This window comes from Leptopilina heterotoma, unplaced genomic scaffold (assembly GCF_015476425.1).
Source record: "Leptopilina heterotoma isolate Lh14 unplaced genomic scaffold, ASM1547642v1 Lhet_1, whole genome shotgun sequence".
In the NCBI taxonomy this organism is placed as follows: Eukaryota; Metazoa; Arthropoda; class Insecta; order Hymenoptera; family Figitidae; genus Leptopilina; species Leptopilina heterotoma.
The window spans coordinates 1,433,209-1,456,212 of NW_025110812.1; the positions used below are offsets into that span (position 1 = coordinate 1,433,209).

General features: G+C 28.3%; 1 protein-coding gene across 5 annotated transcripts in view; it reads right to left on the bottom strand.

Moving 5' to 3' along the window:
• The window catches only part of LOC122512820, a 415,571-nt gene that overhangs the window by 293,337 nt on the left and 99,230 nt on the right, over positions 1–23,004 (bottom strand). For 2 of the 5 annotated variants that reach the window (XM_043628909.1, XM_043628934.1), the window contains exon 1: positions 9,699–11,061. The exons of the other annotated variants lie outside the window; for them this stretch is intronic. The gene's annotated coding sequence lies outside the window, so the exon portion shown is untranslated. Of the gene's footprint in view, positions 1–9,698; positions 11,062–23,004 lie in introns of those variants that run through there. 5 annotated transcript variants of the gene reach the window in all.

Here is a 23,004-nt window from a genome sequence, read left to right on the forward strand (position 1 = left end):
GGGCGCGTCAAAAGGTTCTTCTTATATATTGAAATTCTAATACACCCCTAGAGCTATATATGTATATATATATATATATATATATATATATATATATATATATATATATATATATATATATATATATATATATATATATATATATATATATATATATATATATATATATATATATATATAAAAATCAAAAAACGAAATTCTAAAATTAGAATAACTTGACAAGATTTTATTCCTAATTTAAAATTCTATCTGAACGTGATATTTTACTCTTTTTCCTCATACACAACAATATTTTACTTTTTTTCCGAGAAAAAATTCGAGATCGTAAATAATAAAAATTAACGTTAATTCAACTATCTGATTAAAAAATCATTTCTTATTTCTTAAACTATTTCGAAGAAACAAAATATACCTAAATAAAAAAGAAGAAAAATAATTATTTATTTTTCTTCTTTATAGAATAATATTCGATTTTAATATTAATTTTAAAATACGGGGATTCACAGATTTTTTTTGTAATTATCCTGTTTTTAGATTTTCTATTTTGTAATAATCTGGTTTTTAATAATAGTTTTGATAAAAAGGGGATTCCCAAATTTATTATTTTAGAATTTACGTTTTTTTCATTTTTTTATTTCACCAGGGTTGGATAGTTAAGGGAAACCAAATATTTTTGTTAATTGATTTCATAAATTGGGGATTCCCAAATGTTTTTCTTTAGAAATGCGTCTATTTAATATTTTCATTTGACCAGGGTTGGGTAGTTAAGGGAAAAAATATTTTTGCTAACTTCATTCACAGAAATGGAGATTTCCAAAATTTTCTTCATATTTGTGCCTTTTTTTATTTTCTATTTAGCCAGGGTTGGATAGTGAAGAATAAAAAAAAAAAAATTTTAAACTGTTGGCAGTTGATTTACATAAACCGGGGATTTTCAAATTTTTATCATTTTGTATTTCAACTTTTTTTTTCTAAATTCACTACATTTGGTTTTTTAATTAAAAAATACGAGGAACAACAATTTTTTTATAATTTTAATAAAAATAGGTACCTAAATAAATAAATTTCGTCTTTTGGTGTATTATAATCTTGCAGGGTTGGATAGGTAAGTGAGAGATAATATCCTTGCTACTTGATTCGCAAAACGGGTATTCCCAAAAAATTTTCATTAGTATTTGGTCTTTTTAAATTTTTGTATGACCAGGGTTGGGTAATTAAGGGTAAGAAAATATTTTTGCCTAATTTTAAAAAACGGACTTTTTCGAAATTTTTACATTCACTTTTCACCTTTTTCATTTTCTAATTTCACCACAGTCGAATTTTTATTTGAAAAAATTGGAAATTCCAATTTTATTAAATTTATTTATTTATAATTTGTAATATTTTGATTTTGATATAAATTTAGTTTGCTTTTCATAAAGAGAAAATTTTTCACAGATTATTAATTAAAAATAAGGGGGATTCCCAAGTGTTTTTCCAAATAATTCATGCTTTTTTATTTTTTAAATTCAACACAATTGATTAATGAAATTAATGCTAATGTTACTTTTAGTTAATTTACTAAACTGGGAATTTCTAAATTATTTTAATTTAGTAGAAAGGGGATTCCCAAATTTTTTTTTAAATTTTGCACATGTTTTCATTTTCTATTAGCCAGGGTTGGATAGTTATTGAATACAAAATTTTTTTTTTTGCTAACTTTATTAAAAAGCGGGAATTCCCAGCATTTTTTCCTAATAGCATTTGTGCCTTTATTCTAATTTTGACAATTTTGGATATAATTTTTACTTAATTTTGTTGAAAGCGAAAGTTCAAAAAAAAATTTTATACCTACTGTTTGCATTTTTCAATTTTGACAATGTCAGATTTTCAATAATTCATTAAAAATGGAATTTTTTCTTTTTCTTGTTTCAAATATAATTTTTAATCGTTTTAAATGTTAAAAAAGAAAACTTTTCTAACAAGTTTAAATTGCAATTTCTATTTAAAAAGAAAGTGGTATTTTTATTAAAAAAAATTCGAAAAAACTAAAGTTTAATTTTTGTTCTACTGACAGCAAGATTCTTCCTTTAATATTTAGAATTATTTATGAAAAAATTTAAATTCAAAATAACGAAATGAATTTTTCACTGAAATGCATTTTAGAATAGGATAATAATAATAACAATAATTACTAATTAAAAGAGAAAACCGAGTGTAATTTTGTAAGCTAAAAGCTTTATTTCCGTACAATCAAAGCAGATTTTTTAATTTATGAAAATAAAGTGATTGTTAAGTATTTAGCGGAAAATGCATACTTTACATTTTTAGATACGGAAAAACAATTTAAAAAATTTTAATTTTTATACTGAAATATACACAAAGGAGATGTTTTTCATTTAAATAGACAATGTTTATTTAAATTGCAATTATTTTTTTCTATTCTATCTGCCTTTTAACTTTTCATTTTAATTTAATATTTAATTGCGCGACGTTATATTTTTATATACAACAAAAATAAATTTTTCTCAACTAGGTTTTTTTCCCTTTTTGTTTTTAAATTTAATATTAAATTGCAAGAATGTATTTTTTTTTAATTTTATAACTTAGGTTTTTTTTTTGTTTTTAAATTTTATTCGATTGATATTTTTAAGTTTTTCTTATCTAGATTTTTTGCTTTTAAATTTAATATTTAATTGTACGGGTGTATTTTTATTATCAAAAGAAGTAATTTCTTCTAAACTATAGAAATTTTTTTTCTGTTTTTAATTTTCCCCTTTTCTTGATTATAAATAGGTCGACGCGCTCACGACGAGAAACTGATTCGATATGAACTACTTGCGCGCGGACAAGAGACTATGCGGCGTATGGAGCGCCATTAAACGAAGGTCACGCCGCATTTGACCTCAGTTATTGTCTTTGGCGGGTAATTTGAAATGAGAAAATTAAAACAAGCCCTAAAAACTGATATAGAAAGAAAAAATTAAAATAAAATTCATTATTTTCATAATTTATGGTTAAAGAAAAGAAAACTTGGTTGTAAATGTTGTAATTAAAAAAAAAACGAAGGTAAATTAATTAGAAATCAACAAATTGCCATTGGCGATGATCATTATTGGCAAAAGTCATCAGATATTCTTGTGTGAGAAATTTTGAAATATTTTTTTTTTTATTCTTGTATCAGAAAAATTACTTGGGCTAAAAAATGTCTTTTTTAGCCACTTAATTTTTGTGATACAAAAATATTTTTATTTGGTACAATGTGGAAGGTGGCGTGAACCGAGTAGATGGGAGGAAACGTATAGAGAGAGATGGAGAGAAAAGTAACCCAGAAATTCATTTACTTTCGCTGGCAAATACACATCTCATTACACATTCATGCTCGATGGAGAGACGTCGGCAAGCGGTGCCAAGCCAAGTTAGTTTTGACGCTGAATACAGAGAGAGAGAGAGAGAGAGAGAGATAGAGTCGCGAATCCCCAGGATAAGTCGTCGCAACATGAGAGAAACTTTCCATGAAATTTTCATAAATTTGTCCCGTCGAGTTAACCACTACCAGGCGAAACTTGGGTCGATGCGACAACGATGCCTTTTTTTTTTTGGTCTCTTCTTACCAGTGTCTCTATCGCATTTTTATTTCATCCCTTGTGCACTTTTTTTTGATTTTTTTTCGCAGACCTTCTTTCCTTATACCCCCCCCCCTCCCCCTTCTCCCGCATTTGCTCGTGACTACGAATAATAGATGGAAACTACTTTTACAGGACGAGTAATGTACCCGCAGTGCTTGCGAATGGAGTCCCGTGCGAAATAATAATAATGACTCGATCGCGCGCAACTATGACGACGACGCCCAAGGGCGATTGCGGCGTTGCTTGCGAAAATTGCACTTTCTCGGGGGAGAAAAAAAGGACATCAAGAAAGAAGTAAAGAAAGAAAAAAGAAATAGAAAAAGAGAGAGAAATTCGTTTGAAAAACGACCACAGGCGTTAATTATAAAAAGATTTGTACATTTGTGCGGTTAAAATACGTCTTTCTTTTTCCCCTATACTTTTCTTATGTTTCCTTGGTAACACATGCGTTGAACAAGGACAGAAAAACGTATGATATCATTCTACGTCAGTAGAGGCGCCACTTTTGCTCAAATCCACAACGAATCTATTTTTAATCTATTTTTAGTCTATTTTTAATCTAATAAACTTTAAATAAATAAAAAATAATTAAAACACTTTAGAGGCGAATATAAACTCAAAATTTATGTCAACTATCAGTAATTAAAGGTAAATTTTCAAAACTGAAAAATTTATGTCATGTTTTAAAAAATAAACCTAAAAAATTTAGGTCTACGAGCTATAAGAAATGTAAACAAAAATACATAACCTCAAAATTCAGGTCAAGTAACAATAATCAAGTTATTTCGTAATTTTGTTATACTTTTGTTATATTTTTTATTAGACATTTTACCCCCTCTTCCTGAAATTGCTAAATGTGACACAGTGGCAAATTTCACAATTTTTAGAAAAAGACGAAAAGTTTAATTTAAGAAATCATAACCTCAAAATTTTAGATGGAAATTTGCACTCTAATTATAAACAAAAATAATGTTAAAAATTGTTAATTTTAATTCAAAGTAAAATTAAGAATTACAAATTTTGACCTAAAAGTATTTTTATTGATAGGCAAAAGATAATTTTGTAAAATTATTTCCAGAAGATAAAATAATTTCAAAAAAAATCATTGCGCCTTTTTCAATTTTCTATTTCTCCGCAGTGTTATAAGTAGTTAATTAAGGAAATAAAAATATTTTTACCAGTTAATTTAAAAAAAAACATGCGGATTTCTGAATTTTTGTCATTTAGTTTTCGCCTGTTTTTATTTTCTATTCTCACTACACAGTTTGTTTCTTAATTTAAAAACTACGGGGAATTTTTTTTTTTTTTTAAATAATTTGCGTCTTCTTGGTTTTTACATTCTTCCAGTGTTGGGTAGGTAAACAAGAGAATAATATGATTGTTGGTGTTAATTCGCAAAACGGGTATTCCCAAAAGGTTTTCGTTACGATTTGCGTTTTTTTAAATTTTTATTTGACCACGGTTGGGTAGTTAAGAAAAAAATTAATTTTTGCAACTGCAGTCAAAAATCACAATGCTACTAAAATTTTTAGCTCAAATAAAAACAGTAACTTAGAAGATATGGTCAGAAAACGCACAAAAGCTGAAAAATTGAGGTCAAAAATTAAAAAGATGAATTTTCGTCGTCACATTTCGAAAATCGCATTGCGACCATCACAGCCTTCGACAATTTGGAATAGTTTCAAAAAAATACGCGAGAGAGTTCGCGTCGGAAATCTCCGCGAATTCATCAGCCGATGAGAATGTATAAACAACTTAGAGTCGAAGGCAGATACTTGTACAAACAAAATATACCCATGTGGACCCCATTAAATGTCTATTCTAACAGCGATAAAAAAAAGAAGAAGTAACGCAAGCTCTTAAAAGGAAAAAAAAAGAATTTCGTTTCACTATTTTCGTTCTTGTTAAAAAGAAAAACTATATAACAGAGAAAGAAAAATTTTACTTATACTTTTACGGAAAGTACTTTTTTTCTTGAACAAAAAAAAAGAGTAACGAAATTCACATGATTAGAAACTAAACTATAAAATCAGTGAAAGAAAAATAAAAAAGGAGTTGAAGAAAAATAAAAAAAGCAGTACAAAAAAAAAGAAAAAAAAAGAAAAAGAAGAAAAACTATAAATATAAAAAGAAGAAAAATAATAAAAAGAAGAAAAATAAAAAAGAGAAGAAAAATAATAAGAAGAAAAAATAATAAAAAAGTAAAGTAGAAAATAAAGAAGAAGAAGAAGAAGAAGAAGAAGAAGAAAGAAAAATTTTTCTTCAACATGTTTAGGAAGATTTTATTTCCCAGACAATTGATAGCGTCCAATTTTGCAAACATACCCTACTTTTGGAATTTAGGAGCCATAACTTTGTAAATTGATTCTTTTGAATCAACAGTTTCTGAAAATTGCAATTTCCTTTTGACAGTAAACTGCTCGTTTCGTAAAATGTTCGAAACAGCAGTATAGAAAGTTTACGTTTCATTCAGGGAATACAGTATGCGTTTAGTATACACCAAACATTTCTCTGCAAAATTCTGGATAACAAGTTTCATAAATGAAAAAAGGAACAAGTAAAAACAAATTTATTCAACATCTCTCCCATATTCAAAATATTAATTTATTATTTCTACAAAAAAAAACAATTCTTTTTTGCCCTCCTTCTTCCTTCTATGCTCAAAAAACATTATTACTTCAGAAATTAATAAAAGAAATGTTGATCGAAACGACAAAATGTTTGTTGTTAAATCAACCAAAATCCTTTGCTGTATACAGTTTACCAAATTTGATTAAAATTTTGGTTCAACTAAAAATTTGTCTTATTTATTATCAGAAGCGAGAAGTACAAACAAAAACGAGGACAAAATTGTGAGTTAAATTTCACCCCCTTTTTTAAACCATTTTTTAATACCCTTTCTAAAAGAGGGTAAAATTTCCGATACTGATAATGATAATGATTATGATAATAATACTAATGGAATTACTGTTTTAGAATATGACATAGCATGTCACTCAGATGAATTAAATGCGACAACTTATCGGATTCCTTAATGCGGTCAAGGTCAGTCTATGTGTACTTTAGTGGAATTCTCCTAATGATGTGGTAAATCATCATTGGCGGGATATTTTAGGGTTCAAATGAAGACGTCAGGATAAACTAGAAGTGTCATTACATGTGCAACGATTTTTAAAGATAGTGGGAGGGAGTCGACGAGAAGACCCTTTCCCGTACCCCCAAGGTTAGGTATATTAAGGTCTTAGACCTAAAAATAACAGACATCATTCTTCCATCTATTTTTAGACTCGTTTCCTTCTCATTATTGGGTTTATTTTCGTTCACTAAATACCAAAAGTAGTTGTATTATATTTATTTAAAAGTTATTCGGAATTGTTTGTTGGATTTTTTTTTTGCTTTTTTCATCCAAATTATCTTCTTTATATCCAAATCTTCATCTTAGGCTTACTAAATTCATCTTCTCACAATTTTTACCATGTGCAATTTATTTTATACCTTGTTTCTCATCAGTTTTATCTTTAGCATTGTAATCTTTATCGTGCACATCTTAAATTCTGATCTTGTTTACCATAATCTTTACGTTGTGCCTCGTAATGCTTATCATAATTCTTATACTGGTTAACATAATCTTTACGCATTGTATACTTCATAATCTTTATCTTGTACTACTTCATAAACCTTCTCTTGTACCATGTGAACTTTAACTTGACTATATCTTGAAACTTGTTTGTAAATTCTTCTTACGGATAATAATCTTTATCTTTTGCTGCAAAATCTGTATCATATCCCTCATAATTTTTTTCCTTTTCCTTATAATTTTGATCTTTTGTGCCATATTCTTCATCCTGTTGAGCAAAATTGTAACCATCCTTTTGATTTTGTTTATCATAATCCTTACCTAATGTATTTCACAAACTCTACTTTGTTTATTATAATCTGAAGATTATTCTTTATTTTTTTTATCATAATCTGCATCTTATCTTTTATGTTGTTCATCCTAATCTGGAGCATGTTCTTTATTTTGTTGTTCATAAATAAAAGCTCCTCCTCTATTTTGTTTGTAACAATTTGTAGGTTATTCTTTATCTTTGTATCATAATCATAATCTGGAACTTTATTTTCTTCATCATAACCTGCAGCTTACTCTTCATCTTCTTTATCATAATCCAAAGCTTATTATTTCTCTGCTTCATTATCATAATCCTAATATTTTTGAACAACATAATGTTTGTTATGATCTGGAGCTTATTCTTCACAATCTTGAGCTTCTATTTTGTTTATCAAAATATGCATCTTACCCTTTATTTTCTTCATCATAACCTGCAGCTTATTCTTTAGCTTCTTCATCATAATCCAAAGCTTATTCTTTATCTGCTTCATTATCATAATCATAATATTTTTTAATAGCATAATGTTTGTTATGATCTGGAGCTGATTCTTCATCATGTGTATGACAATCTTTATTTTCATCTTTATCATAATCCGGAACTTACTTTCTACCTTTTTGATGGTTATAATTCTTATGATTACGATAATGTTTACTTTGAAACTAAAGTTAATTCCGTGCCATGTTTATCATAATATTTACTTTTCGCATCATAAGCTTTATCTTGTGCATCGTCATCTTCATCTTCTGCCTCTTTTAATCTTGTTTATCATAATTTTAGCCATCTGCAACAAAATTTTTGTTGTCGTTTACCATAAATTCTAAGTCTGCATCATTAGTTTTATCTGTTGCATTATAATCTTCATCTTTTGCATTATAATCTTTATCTTTTGCATTACAATCTTTATGTTTTGAATCATAATTTTTATTTGTTGCATTATAATCCTCAAACTTTATTTTTTTGTAGCATAATCTTTATCTTTTGTAGCATAATCTTTATCTTCTGTTTCATAATTTTTATCAGTTGAATTACGATCTTCATCAGTTGCATTATAATCTTTATCTTTTGCATCATAATTTTTATCAGTTCCATTATAATCTTTATCTTCTGCATCATAATTTTAATCTGTTGTATTTTTAATCCTAATCCTTTGCAGTACAATTCAAATCTTGTTCATCACAATTTTTCTCTTGTGCCTCATAAACTTTATCTTTCCGTTTATTATTATTATTACTACCCTATCTTTATTATTACTTTTCCTTTTATCATTTCTTTTACGTTTACTAGTACATATTACCTTCACCTTGATTACTAAAATTATCTCAATTATTACCTGTACTAGTATGTTTATGTTTATCTTTATATTTACTTTGTGCATCACAATCTTAATCCAATGCACTGCAGTTTTAATCTTGTTTCTAAGAATCTTCGCCTTCAGTCTTAATCTTTTGCATCTTCCTGTCTTGTTTATGCATCTTCTTATCTTGTTTATACATCTTCTAATCTTGTTTATCCAACTTCTGCATCTTTACACCTTTCGTCCAACAATTCACATCTTTTATCACATAAACTTTATCATTTGCTAAAAATGATTTTTATCCTTTGCTTCATAATCTTTACCTTGTGCATCTTAATCTTTACCTTTCGCATCTTAATCTGTACCTTTTGCATCATAATCCGGATATTTTTCATCAAGAACCTTATCTTATTTAGTTTTAATTTCTATCTTTCTATAACGTTGCCTCTTATCTTGAAGTTGATCATTAAGATGCTTCCCATTTCCTTTGAATCAATTTTGTTCCCATGAAACTGGTCTGGAAATTGTATCTACTAATTGAACCCTGTCTATTGATGACAGTTTAGATTTAAATCTAAACTGTCATCATTTTCGTCTGCTTCTAATGTTCTAATTTTAAAACTATTCCCTAAAACAGCATTAAAACTCTATTCCCCTAAATTCTTTCGCATCAAGAATAACATAATCGTAGTTTCTGCTAAATTTATCAAAACTCAGGTCAAATCTACAAAATCCAGATGTCTTATTTTTTAATGTCTCTTATTCTTTAGTCCAAAGGTCAATTTTTGAAATTGTATCCTATCTGTATTTGTAAAGAAAAATTCCCGAGACTTGAGAGCTAAAATATCAATGTATATTTTTCATGTGTATATTTTATAACTTTTTTGACAAATGCATTTTTCCTACCTTGAGATGAAGAAGGAAGAGGATCTCTTCATTTTCCTGTGGGACACTAATGTTTTCCAGTGGTATAGCACAACGACACTGCGCGAAAGAACACGCCAACTATATATAATACAACATCAACAACAAATTCACACTCGCGTCAGTGAACACTTCACCCTATATATATATATATATAATATACGTAAACATGGATATGTCGAGACTCTTGAGACACTTTTTTTGTAGTAAAATTCTTCTTTTTTCACACCACTATTTTTTTTTATTCTGTTCCTCTTTTTTTTTCAAAAATTTGGGGTAATAATATAATTCACCTCAAAACTTTTTATTAATTTTTGCTAAAAGAAAATAAAACACACACACACAATTTGACAATTTACCGTCGCGAGACGTCCGACGCATTTTAAACGTCGACATTTAATTCGTTTTTTTAGCACCACTACGCGATAGTTAACCGATTTTTGCCGCTTCTTGATTTCTTTTTCTTCATCATCGATCCATCATCGATTCATCATCGATCCATCATCGATCCATCATCGATCCATCATCGATCCATCATCGAATCCACCGAGAATAGAATCATTTTTTTATAATCATCATCAATTTTTCGGATGATCTTCGAATGTTGAGTTTGGGAGGGTTTTTGAAAAATGTTTCTTAATTGATTATTGTGACACATTTGGATTGTAAAATTGATGGTTATCAACACTTGTTATTGTTATCAAAGCACTGAATATTTTTTGTTGAGATAATGGAAGTATTTTGACTTCCGGTTTTTGTGAGGAATCAACAACCTGTTAGTCGCACTTCCGCCTTGGGTCGCGGCACGCGACAGGATGACTTCCCGTCACGCGAGGGCCGCGCATACTTTCAGTTCCTGTTTGGGCCGATAATGCAACACTGTTTCTTTGAGCACTGATTCATATTGCAGGTTTGGAGCTTTTTTTTTTACTAAAATCGTGGTTGTTTCCTGATTTTTTTGATGCTGAAGAAAACTTGATAGTGATGATAAAACTGATGATTGTGAGTGGTGGTGGTGGTAATGATGATAATGATGATGATGATAATGATGCAGGTGGCTGCGGTTCCTGGTGGCTGGTGGATGTGCCAGAGTGCGGGCTTACGGCGGAATGAGGAGGAAAGCTCGGCTTAGGGGGGCCACAGCGTGGCATCGCTGACTGCGATGAGCGAGAGAGTTGCGCGTTATCGACCCATCGCACAAAGCTATATTCAACTGGATGGCGCGTGTGCGTTCGTACGCTGCCGCTACATCACTCTGCTGCTCTCGCTTCCTTTTCTTTCGTTTTTGAATTTTGTAAAGCTTTCTCCCTGTTGCTTTCATATATATGTATATGTATATATGTACAAACACATAAGCAGACAAATTTTTTTCTTTTTTTTTTTTTTGCTCGTGTTGTCTATTAGATGCAATTTAGCCAAAAAGGAAATTAAGCAACGAGAAATAAAAACAATAATGATAATAATAATAATAGTAATAGGGGAAAGGGGTTGGGGAGCGAAATTCATATCATGATCCTGCAAATCATGCGGGATGCAGATACTGCGGAAATGGAGTTCCAAGCGGAGAAATTATCTTGAAATGCATCATTCATATATATGTATGTGATAATCTCCAATCACTTTTCAGGAGAAGGGTGATTTTAAAGGGTGGACAAAAATAATTTTCACAATTGATTTTCGTGACGAAAGAAATCTCTCTTGTTTGAGATAACGATTCTGTAACTTCACTTCACTTTCACTCTAACTTTACTCACTTCACTCTCTATTTTACTCATTTCACTTCACTTTCATTACACTTTTACTTCACTCTCACATTACTTTTACTTCACTCTCACTTTACTTTCACTTCACTCTCATTTTACTTTCACTTCACTTTCACTTTACTCTCACTTACACTGTCGCCTAATTTTTCTTGAATTTAAGTTATCTTCAAAATTTTCATAAAATTACTCACCTTTTAAATTTTGAGAAAATTGGAAATGTAAAATAAAGTTAAATTCAACAAAAATAAAGTAACAGTCACAGAAAAGTGAAAGTAAAGTAAAAATAAACTGTCAGTGAAAGTAAAATAAAAGTAAAGTGAAGTCAAGTTAAATAAAGTTAAATTCAACTAAAATAAAGTAACAGTAACAGAAAAGTGAAAGTAAAGTGAAAATAAAGTGACAGTGAAAGTGAAATGAAAGTAAAGTTAAGTTAAATAAAGTTAAATTCAACTAAAATAGAGTAACAGTGACAGAAAAGTGAAAGTAAAGTGAAAATAAAGTAAAGTGAAAATAAACTGACAGTGAAAGTGAAATGAAAGAAAAGTCAAGTTAAATTCAACTAAAATAAAGTAGAACAGTGACAGAAAAGTGAAAGTGAAGTGAAAATAAACTGACAGTGAAAGTGAAATGAAAGTAAAGTTAAGTTAAATAAAGTTAAATTCAACTAAAATAGAGAAACAGTGACAGAAAAGTGAAAGTGAAGTGAAAATAAAGTAAAGTGAAAATAAACTGACAGTGAAAGTGAAATGAAAGAAAAATCAAGTTAAATTTAACTAAAATAAAGTAACAGTTACAGAAAAGTGAAAGTGAAGTGGAAATAAAGTGACAGTGAAAGTGGAGTGAAAGTGAAATGAAAGTAAAGTAAAGTCAAGTTAAATAAAAATAAATTGAACAAAAATAACTTCACTTTAGTATGACAGTGAAGTGAAGATGAATTTGCTTAAAGTGAAAGTTGGTGAAATTGAAGAAAACTGAAGTAAATGAAAGTAGAACGTCAGTCAAGTGAAGTGAAAGTGGGGTAAAAGTTGATTAAAGTATAGTGAAAGACAAGTAACATCCACTTTTTTCACTATATATTCACTTCATTTACACTTCACTCTTACGTTACTTATTACGTGAAGCGAAAGTGAATTGAGAATAAAATGAAAATAAAAGTGAATTGACATTAAAGTGACGGTGCATTGAGAGTGAAGTGTAAGTAAAGTGAAAGTGGATTAAGAATGAAGTGAATTGAATGTGAATTGCGAGTGAAGTAAAAACAAATTGAGAGTAAAGTGAGAGTGAATTAAGTGTAAAGTGAAGGTAAAGTAACAATGAAGTGAAAGTGAATTGAAAGGAAAGCTAGAGTAACGTGAAAGTGAAGTAAAAGTGAATATTTTGAGTAAAATGAAGTGAGGAAAGAGTGAAGTGAGAGTGAAGTGAAAGTGAATAAAGAGAAAAGTGAGAGTAAATGAAAAGTAAAGTGAAAATAAAGTGAAGTGATCGTGAATTTAGAGTGTAGTGAAAATAAAGTGAATTGAAATTGAAAAAAGAGTAAAGTGAAGTAACAGTAAATATTTAGAGTTAAATGAAACTGAAGAAAGAGTTAAGTGAAAGTGAATAAAGAGTGTAGTGAGATTGAAGTGAATGTGAATAGAGTGCGAAGTGGGAGTAAAACTGAAAGTAAAGTGAATTGTAAGTGAAAGTGAATTGAGAATAATTTGAAAGTAAAGTAACTGAAGTGAAATGAATTGGAAGGGAAGCTAAAATAAAGTGAAAGTGAAGCAAAAGTGAACACCTTCAGTAAAATCAAGTGAGAAAAGAGTAAAGTGAAAGTAAAGTGAAAGTTAATTCAGAGTGAAGTGAAAGTGAATAAAGAGTTAAGTAAAAATAAATGAAAAGTGAAGTGAAACTAATGTGAAGTGATGGTGAATTGAGGGTGTAGCGAAAATAAAGTGAAATGACAGTGAATTGGGAAAAATAAACTAGGGAAAATAAAATAAATTGAAATTAAAGTGAGAGTAAAGTGAAGTGAAAGTGAATTGAGAATAAAGTGAGATTGAATTTAGAGTGGAGGGAAAGTAAAGTAAGAATTCTTTGAAAATGAGGTGAAAGTTAATTGGGAGTGAGATGAAAGTAAAGTGAGATTAAATTGAGAGTGAAATGAAAGTAAAATAAGAGTAAAGTGAAAATGAATTGAAAATAAAGTGAGAATGAATTAAGAGTGATGCGAAAGTGGAGTAAGAGTGAAGTGAAAGTAAATTGATAATGAAGTGAAAGTAAAGTGAACGTTAATTGAGAAAATGGTTAGTGTGATTTAAGATTGAAGTGAGGGTAAAGTGTAAGTGAAAATGAATTGAAAATGAATTGAGAGTGAAATGAAAGTAAACTAAGAGTGAAATGAAAGTGAATTGAGAATAAAGTGAGAGTGAAATGAAAGAAAAGCGAAAATATAGTAAGTGGAAGTAAAGTGAAAGTTAATTCAGAATGTAGTTAATGTGAGTTCAAAGTGAAGTGAGAATGAAATAGAGGCCAATTGAAAGTGAGGTGAGAGTGAACAGAGAATTAAATTAAAGTGAATTGATTGTGGAGTGAAGTGAAAGAGTAGTAATAGTGAAGTAAAAGTGAAGTAATAGTGAAGTGAAAGTAAATTAAGAGAGAAGTGAAAGTAAAGTGAAAGTGAATTGAGAGAGAAGTGAAAGTAAAGTGAAAGTGAATTGAATGTGAAGTGAGGGTTAATTGAAAGCGACTTGAGAAAAAAGTGGGAGTAAACTGAGAGTGACGTAAAAGTGAAGGAAAGTAAATTTAGAGTAAAGTGAAGTGATTTGATCTTAGAGTGAAGTGAAAATGAATTGTGAATAAAATGAAAGTGAAGTGAATGAAAATTGAAAGTAAAGTAATAGTGAAGTGAAAGTGAATGAAGAGTGAAGTAAAAATCAATAGTGAGTGAAGTGAAGTGAAATATAAAAATCACTCTATTGATTTCATTTATTCGCAATTAAAATTGACATAGTAATATACTTTTGTCTATAATTTTATCTATTGTCTCACTGTGTACCGCAGCTAAAATACACAATTGGTCCTGTCCAGCGAATTTGGCGTTGGCATTTCAAAAGTTGTCAGAAGTTTTAGCCTTGTGGATGTGGAACGTTCCCTAAATCCCAGAAAGGACCAAAAGTCTAATGCACCTGACCACCTTCGTCGACTGCCTTTATGGTGACAAGGCGAAAATCCCCTTGTTGGAGTCACCTTCGATTTTAATCAAGACGACGACTTTCTTCCTATTGCACCTCAACACAACTCTCGTGTGGCTAACGTCTGCGGATTAAGTTTGTTCAGCACGTCAGCATACGACTCTGAATGACTATTGTGATCCATCTCAGTCTTCACTGGAGGTCTTCTATTTTTTATCTCTCTAATCACTTCGACTACAGTCCTTCTTGGTCTCCTGGAGCTTTTTCTCCTCTCCTACCTCGTCGTCGTCGTCGTCGTCGTCGTCGGCGGCACCTTGACAGTACGCCTAATTTGACACTGATGGATATACTCTATTCACTTTTTGCAAACTTTTCACCTTTTTCTTCAATTTTCATAAGAGGAAAAAATCTAAAAAAAAGGTATTAAAGAGGTAATTCATTTTTTCTTTTCTTCAACCCCTTGAATCCATGTTTATTATTATTATTATTTAAAAAGTTTACAACTTATTATCACTTTAACTAAAATTAAATTCATTCTTTTATAACTTACACTTTGAGTGAATGAAATTAGATTTAATTTTAATGAAAGTGAAAGTGAAAGTGAAAAAAAAATTAATTTCAATTTTGGTACAAATGAAAGTGAAAAATATTAATTCAAAATGTATCAAAATGAAAGTAAAAGTAAAAACAAAAGTGAAAAGGAAAATGAACATCTTTAAAAATTTTAAAGTTTAGTCAAAATTAAATTCAATGAAAGTGCAATTCGAAATGAAAATTCTCAATTGTTTCCTTTCTTTATTTAGAATTCGTTTTTCACATATTAATTCAAATTGAATGTAATCCATTTAATTTTTTTTTCTTTTAATTGTCCTACTATTATATTTAATATTTATATTTAAGATTTTTAATTTTTATATTTAATATTTTCTATATTTTTTACAAAATTTTATTTTTCATCTACAAACTTTAAGTCTCTTATTTTTTTAAAATCATTGGTTAGGAATTTTGTTAAAAGTTAATGTAACAACTTTGCCTAGTTTGGAATTATCACAAGACGCACTTAATTAATTAATCTAACTAATAATAAAGTTAAAGTCAAATTTACCAATAAATTAGTAGATTTTGTAAAGTTTCAAGTTAAGCAATACATTACATTATTAATTTATAATATTATATATATATAGAAAAGGGCTGATTTTCAAGAGAGAAAAAATGTTACACTTTCAAAGTGGGTCAGAGTTTGATCGTTAGAAAGTTAGTTTACACCAAACAAGCATTACCCTAGGACACTAATGATTTCAATAGTAAAGATTTTCCGAAGAAAAACTATAACAACTTCTATTTAACTTGGAAAAGTTAATTTTCCTAATTTTATTTATTTTTTTTTCTCAACTTATGGAAAAAAATATTTCTTTTCCATTTTTTCTACATACATAAAATAAAAGTAAAATAAAGGTAAAAAAAATAAAAAGTAAAATATGTATTTTACTATATAAATGAAGTAATTCTTTTTTGACTTTTCAAAATAAAATTAAATAAAAAAAATTTTTTATTATTTAGAAATATTTTTGTTTTTCCTTTTTGAATTCTGAAATCTGAGAAAGCTAAAGGTAAACAAATTACAAAGACATAAATTTTCCATTTGGCGTAATTAAGTAGCGCGGAACGAAAAAAAAAATTCATTGACTATAAATTATTGTGTGACTTCGACGATAAAATAATTCCACAAACAAGCAATTCTTGGCCGTAAATTTTATTCTCGTGAAAAATTTTCATTCTCACGTTTATATATACGTGAGTTGGTTGAATTTACAATTGAGGTGAATTAGTTTTAGTGATTAAAATTTTCAGGTATTTCGAGAAAAAAATACAATTACATTTGTCAATTATGTAATTTCATTTTTAGTTTCAATTCTATTTCTCTTCATTATTTTCATTTTGACAGATTTTTTTATTTTTATATTTATTTTCACTTTTAGCCATTTTTATTTCCACTTTGATACATTCATTTTCATTTACATTTTCATTTACATTTACATTTTCATTTTCATTTTCATTTTCATTTTCATTTTCATTTTCATTTTCATTTTCATTTTCATTTTCATTTTCATTTTCATTTTCATTTTCATTTTCATTTACATTTTCATTTTCATTTTCATTTTCATTTTCATTTTCATTTTCATTTTCATTTTCATTTTCATTTTCATTTTCATTTTCATTTTCATTTTCATTTTCATTTTCATTTTCTCTCTAAATCTGAATATGTGAAAATTCACATATTTGTACGTTATAAGTCGTCTTCTCGATCAATAAGTGCATATACACTTATAATAAGTGAAATTTCACTCAGAATAAGTGAAAAATTCACTTATTTATAAGTGTATATACACTTATTGATCGAGAGGACGACTTATAACGTACAATAAGTGAAATTTCACATATTCAGATTTAGAGAGTTCATTTTCATTTTCATTTTCATTTTCATTTTCATTTTCATTTTCATTTTCATTTTCATTTTCATTTTCATTTTCATTTTCATTTTCATTTTCATTTTCATTTTCATTTTCATTTTCATTTTCATTTTACCTGGAAAAATTTGTACTTTTTATTTTCTTCTTCAATTTAGCGGTTTTTGATTTTAGGATTAACTTTATTAAATATTTTTTCATTTTCCTTTTTACTTTCACTTTGACAAATTTTCATTATTTTCTTTTATTTCCACACTCAGATATTTTTAATTTAACTATTACAATTTTCTATTTTTACCTTTAATTTACTGCCTGCAATTATTATTATTATTTTTCTATTAAAGTCGAAGTGAATCTAGGGGTCGATTCTGCAACTTCACTTTCACTTTAATCTCATCTTAATCTCACTTCACTTTCACTTCACTTTTACTTTATTCTTACGTCACTTTCACTGTCACTTCATTTTTTTTTAAATTAACTTTATTTACATTCCAAATTTTCTTAAAAATTTAAAGATAAGTTAAATTCAATAAAAAGAGAAGTGCAAGTGAAGTGAAAGTGAAGTGAGAGTGAAATAAATGTTAAGTAAAAATTAATTGAGAGTGAAGTGAAGTGAATTAAAAGTGATTTGAGAGTGAAGTGAAAGTGAATTTCGGGTAAAGTGGGAGTGAATTGATAGTCATTTGAAAGTGTATTGAAAGTGATTTAAGAGTGAAGTGAAAGTGAATTGCTGGTAAAGTGGGAGTGAATTAAGAGTGAAGTGAAAGTGAATAAAGTGTAAAGTGAGAGTGAAGTGAAAGTGAAGTAAAATTGAAGTGAAAGTTATTTCAGAGTTAAGTTAAGTGAAAGTGAGTTGAAAGTGAAGTGAAAGTGAAGTAAAAGTGAATTTACAAAATCGACCAACGCTTTTTATTCGCTCAACATTTTGTCTATAAAATGTGTATATAGAATAAACATACATATATATATCGTATAGATTTTATATTGTGAGACACATCTAAACGCAAGATACGTGTGGGGTGCGCCAATGCGGTCTGATTGTATCAAACATGTAATTTCTAGTGTATCTGCGGAGCCAAATAATTGCACATAGAAAGGTAGAAGAGATAGGTATACCCTATACTATTCCTAGCCTCCACTCACAATGCGTATATATACATACACCATTCCTATATAGCGCCGACTAACAATGAGAGCAGCAAAATTAAATTTGTCGAGTGAGATTATACTCGCGCTTCCAGTGTTCTTTTAATTATATTAAATTATTTTCAACATTTTTTCTTTTAACTCCACACTCCTACCCCCTCTTTCCACCTATTTACCAAACGAGTATCAAAAAAAGAGAACCTCACACAATAGAGTGGAAATTTTATTTTTATTAATACACATTTCGTTTTTTCTTCTGTTCTCATGGTAGTTATGTTATGAAATAAAATAATTTTAAAATATTTTTTTTTTATTATTTGAGGTATTATTAGTTTATTTTATAATTAACGAATTTCTTTCTTTTACTAAATGTAAAAAATACTATTTCACTTTCACTTTTACAAAAAAATAAAATTACTTTTGTTTCACTGTTGCTGAAAATAAAATTAATTTTGTTTTTAGTTACTATTTTCGTCTTTACTAAAAGTAAAATTAATAATATTTTATAAAAAAAATTTTTCAAAATGTTTTTCAAGAAAAAAGTATTTTTTTTCCTGATTTAAAATTATTTCTCATACACGTAAAAATATTATAAATACGCAGTATATAGATTGAAATAGAGAAATATATTTTTAAATATATATATAGAGAGAGATTAAAAAAAAAAGAAAATAAATAAAATGTGAAGGAATTTGTTAAGCGATGTGAAAACATGAAATCTGTGGGAGTTGGACTGAGAACAAAAAAAAGGGGGGAGAGGGTAATACACGCGCGGGAACAGTGACGAAAGCCGACACGATATTGACACAAGCTTCAGTTTAATTTCTCTACTAGCAAACATTGGATTTCCATCCCTTGTTTGGTCATTCGCTCTATACTTTCTCTTCTCCCTCAAATTTCCCACCATCATCATTCTCTATATACCTGTTTCTCTACAAGTTACTTTCACCCCTCCCACACACACACATTTTTTTTTAAAAAACAGTTTTCCCATTAATTTGGAAAATTATTACCGCTTTCCTTCTCTTCACAAAAGTAAAAAAGTTTGTAATTTATTCGCATCACTAGTTTTTAAAACAAAAAGGAGAAGAATCAGTTTCATTTATTCTTTTATTGTCTGTGTGAAATATATTCGCGTTTACTATATTATAATTTTTTTATTCTTGTTTCTAATGTAAATAATTCTGAATGGATTCGTTGAGAAAGTTCTTGTCAAAATAAAGAGAGGGCAGAGAGTTCACATATATATAAAGTGTGCGAAAATTGAAATAAAGTGGAACTTTTGTCGAGGGAAAATAAATAGAAACTGGGGCATAGATGTAAAATGGAAAATTTTTACTATTTTAAATTTTTTTTGAATCAAAATAAAAAAAGAAATTGTTATAGAATTACTTGATATAATTACTCAGTTTATTAGTTAACTATCAACGATTAGTTAAATTCAAATACGATTTTTTTCGTTTAAAATAAATTTAAAAGAAAATAAAGTTGATTTGAATTACGCGCTTTACTAAATAGTTCAGTGACGCCATCGATAGGTGGCGCCTATCTCCTGCACTTTAAAATTTCTTTTTATTTGTTTTTTTTAAATAATTTAATAGAAAATAAAGTTGATTTGAATTACGCGCTTTACTAAATAGTTCAGTGACGCCATCGATAGATGGCGCCTATCTCCTGCACTTTAAAATTACTTTTTTATTTGTTCTCTTAAAATAATTTAAAAGAAAATAAAGTAGATTAGAATTACGCGCTTTTTTGAATAGTTCAGTGACGCCATCGTTAGGTGGCGCCTATAGATTTTTATTAAAACTCCTATAGTTCAAAATTACTTTTTTATTTTTATTTCTTGGAAAATTTTCGTTAAAGAGTTTCTCACAGAGTTCGTCAAATACTTTCCAAAAAAACTTGTATAGACAAAATACGAATATTCAGAGTTTTATTAGTTACTGACGCCATTACCAGGTGGAGCCTCTCAATACATTTTTTGTCAAATTATACCCACTATATTTATTTCCATACTTTTGTGAATTGAAAATTGTCATAGAAATTTATAAAAACTAGAATATCAAATAAAAAATTTTGTTTTTTTTCAAAACTTTTTTAGTGTTCGCAAAATGATAGTCACTGGCATAGTCAAAGCGTCGTTCCAGCGACTTGCAAATGCGTTCGCAGAGTTATTTTTACCCGGTTTAAAAACACGAGCAGCTGTACCGATCGCGTGTACTCTATCCCCCTTTCTACCCCTCTCACTCTTTTTCTCACTCTCCACAGTTCACTTCCATTCTTATTTAACTTTATATCGTTACTTTTGTTCCACTTCCGGTCTAAGAATTTGCACTAGATTTCGCAAAAATTAATATTTATCGGGGAAAAAAAAAAATTTTCTCCTATCTATCAAAAAAATTGGATTTTGTAACATTACTAGATAGAAAATATTTTTTAGTTTAGAAATTAAAAAAAAAAAAAGTAAAATAGATAGTTTTTCTATAATTGAAAAAAATATACACAAAGTATTGGCTTTAAATTGGTTCACGAATTAAAATCCACAAAATGAAATTAATTAATTTTTTTTTTATTTTGACGAAAGAAAATAGAATTAAATTGTTTTTTTTTAATTTGTGGTTTTGACAGATTTTGTAAATTTACAATAAATGAAAAAAATGTCGAAAATAAATGGAAGTATGTTGAATGTAAAGAGAATATGTATAACGAAATAATTCTATATTTCGTTAAATATATTTTTGATTAGAGATTTTTTTTAAAAGTGGAAAAAAAATTTTGCAATTTGAATTTAAAAAATGAAGTTTAAATTAAAGTGCCATTTATTTATTTCTCGTTTTTATTTCTAAATTATTTCATTTTTTGATACATAGATATTAATTTTAGGATAATTTGGTACTAGTTGTTACTTGTCTCATTTTTAAAATATTTATTTTTGGTTTTATTCCTTGGATGAAAGATAAAATGTAATTTAAGTATTAGAGAAATTTGAATTACGCGCTTTTTTAATTAGTTACCTGACGCCATCGCTACGTGGCACCTATGATAGTTGTTTCTAAACCAAAAGAACTTCATTAGCGCCACCTGTCGAGAGCGTCGGTTAACTAATATTAGTTAACCGACGCTCTCGACAGATTGCGCTTAACCATTTTTTTTTAAATTTGGTTATTTCGATTAGAATTATCAATTGAATCACTCTTTTTCCACTTTAGGAAATTGAAAATTTTTAATGAACACTTTTTGATAAGTACTTAAGAAAGATTTAATTGAGTCTAAAACAAACTATACGACACGTAAAAATAAAAATTATCTATCATTGAAATGTTTTTGTAGTGATTTTTTTTTCTATAAAGCCGGCACACGAAAATCTCTGGAGCACGTGCTAGTTGTTTCTGCCATCATCATTGAATTCCGAGAAGAAGTTCACTCTCGTCTTCGTCGCTCGTCATGTGTTTGCACTCTATTTTCGAACGCCGCTTGTTGCATAACGGCGAATCCCGCTTGAGGATTAGTGATCTTTATATATATATATATATATATATATATATATATATATCTATATGCAATACTCCAAACTTGTACTTCATGTACATACATACAGACATCTGTACATTTTATTCAGACAAATACTTGTATATGACGGGTTCCACGTCAAGTGACCCAGGTCAAAAATTTACATGGAATATTTGAAAAATTTGTAATTTCTGTAAAACAAAACGAAAATACGTTTTCTATTTTGGGGTTTGCTGCTGTTTTTCAACACTTTCTAATAGTGTGAACAAATGTAGAGAAAAAAAATTATTTGACCTTGAAAAATTAAATTAAAAAATAAAATTTCATTTTTTTATCAAATGGGCAGTTTTTATTTTTTTAAAAAAAATTTTATCATAAAGGTGAGGTTTTTTCCTAAAAAAAATGTATAGGTCAAAACGTGGGACAAGAACTTTTAACTGGTCAAATTAAGCATTTACTTCTGCCGTGCACCGTCCCACAGTGGAATTTTTTTTACAATTTACTATTAAAAAATGTCTATAGCTTACAATTTTAAACCGATTTGAGTGTTCTTTGTCTTAAATTAAAGGGGAATAAATTCTTAAGACATCCTTCGAGGCCGATTTTGGAGATTTTAATTATTTATAATTTTTTTTAAATCAAAGTTAACAAATTAATACACTTTTTTAAAAAAGGAGGTTTATTTTCTTATTCCGTTGATGCACATGATCTAAATAAATTTAAATTCATCCAATATGACCACCAGATAATTAATAAAGCATAAAATAATTTATTTCAATTGTTATAAACAATATATAGCCCAACAACGAGCAGGGGCGGTGGATTGCAGAAGTAAATGTTTATTTTGACCAGTTAAAAGTTCTTGTCCCACGTTTTGACCTATACATTTTTTTTAGGAAAAAACCTCACCTTTATGATAAAATTTTTTTTTTAAAAATAAAAACTGTCCATTTGATGAAAAAATGAAATTTTATTTTTTAATTTAATTTTTCAAGGTCAAACATTTTTTTTCTCTACATTTGTTTACACCGTTAGAAAGTGTTGAAAAACAGCAGAAAAACCCAAAATAGAAAACGTATTTTCGTTTTGTTTTAAAGAAACTACAAATTTTTCAAATATTCCATGTTAGACCAAAAATTTAAACTTTGACCCCCTCCAGTTTTTATATTTGTTTAAATAAATTAATAATATTTGGTATTTTTAATTGTATCTAATAGGACTACTG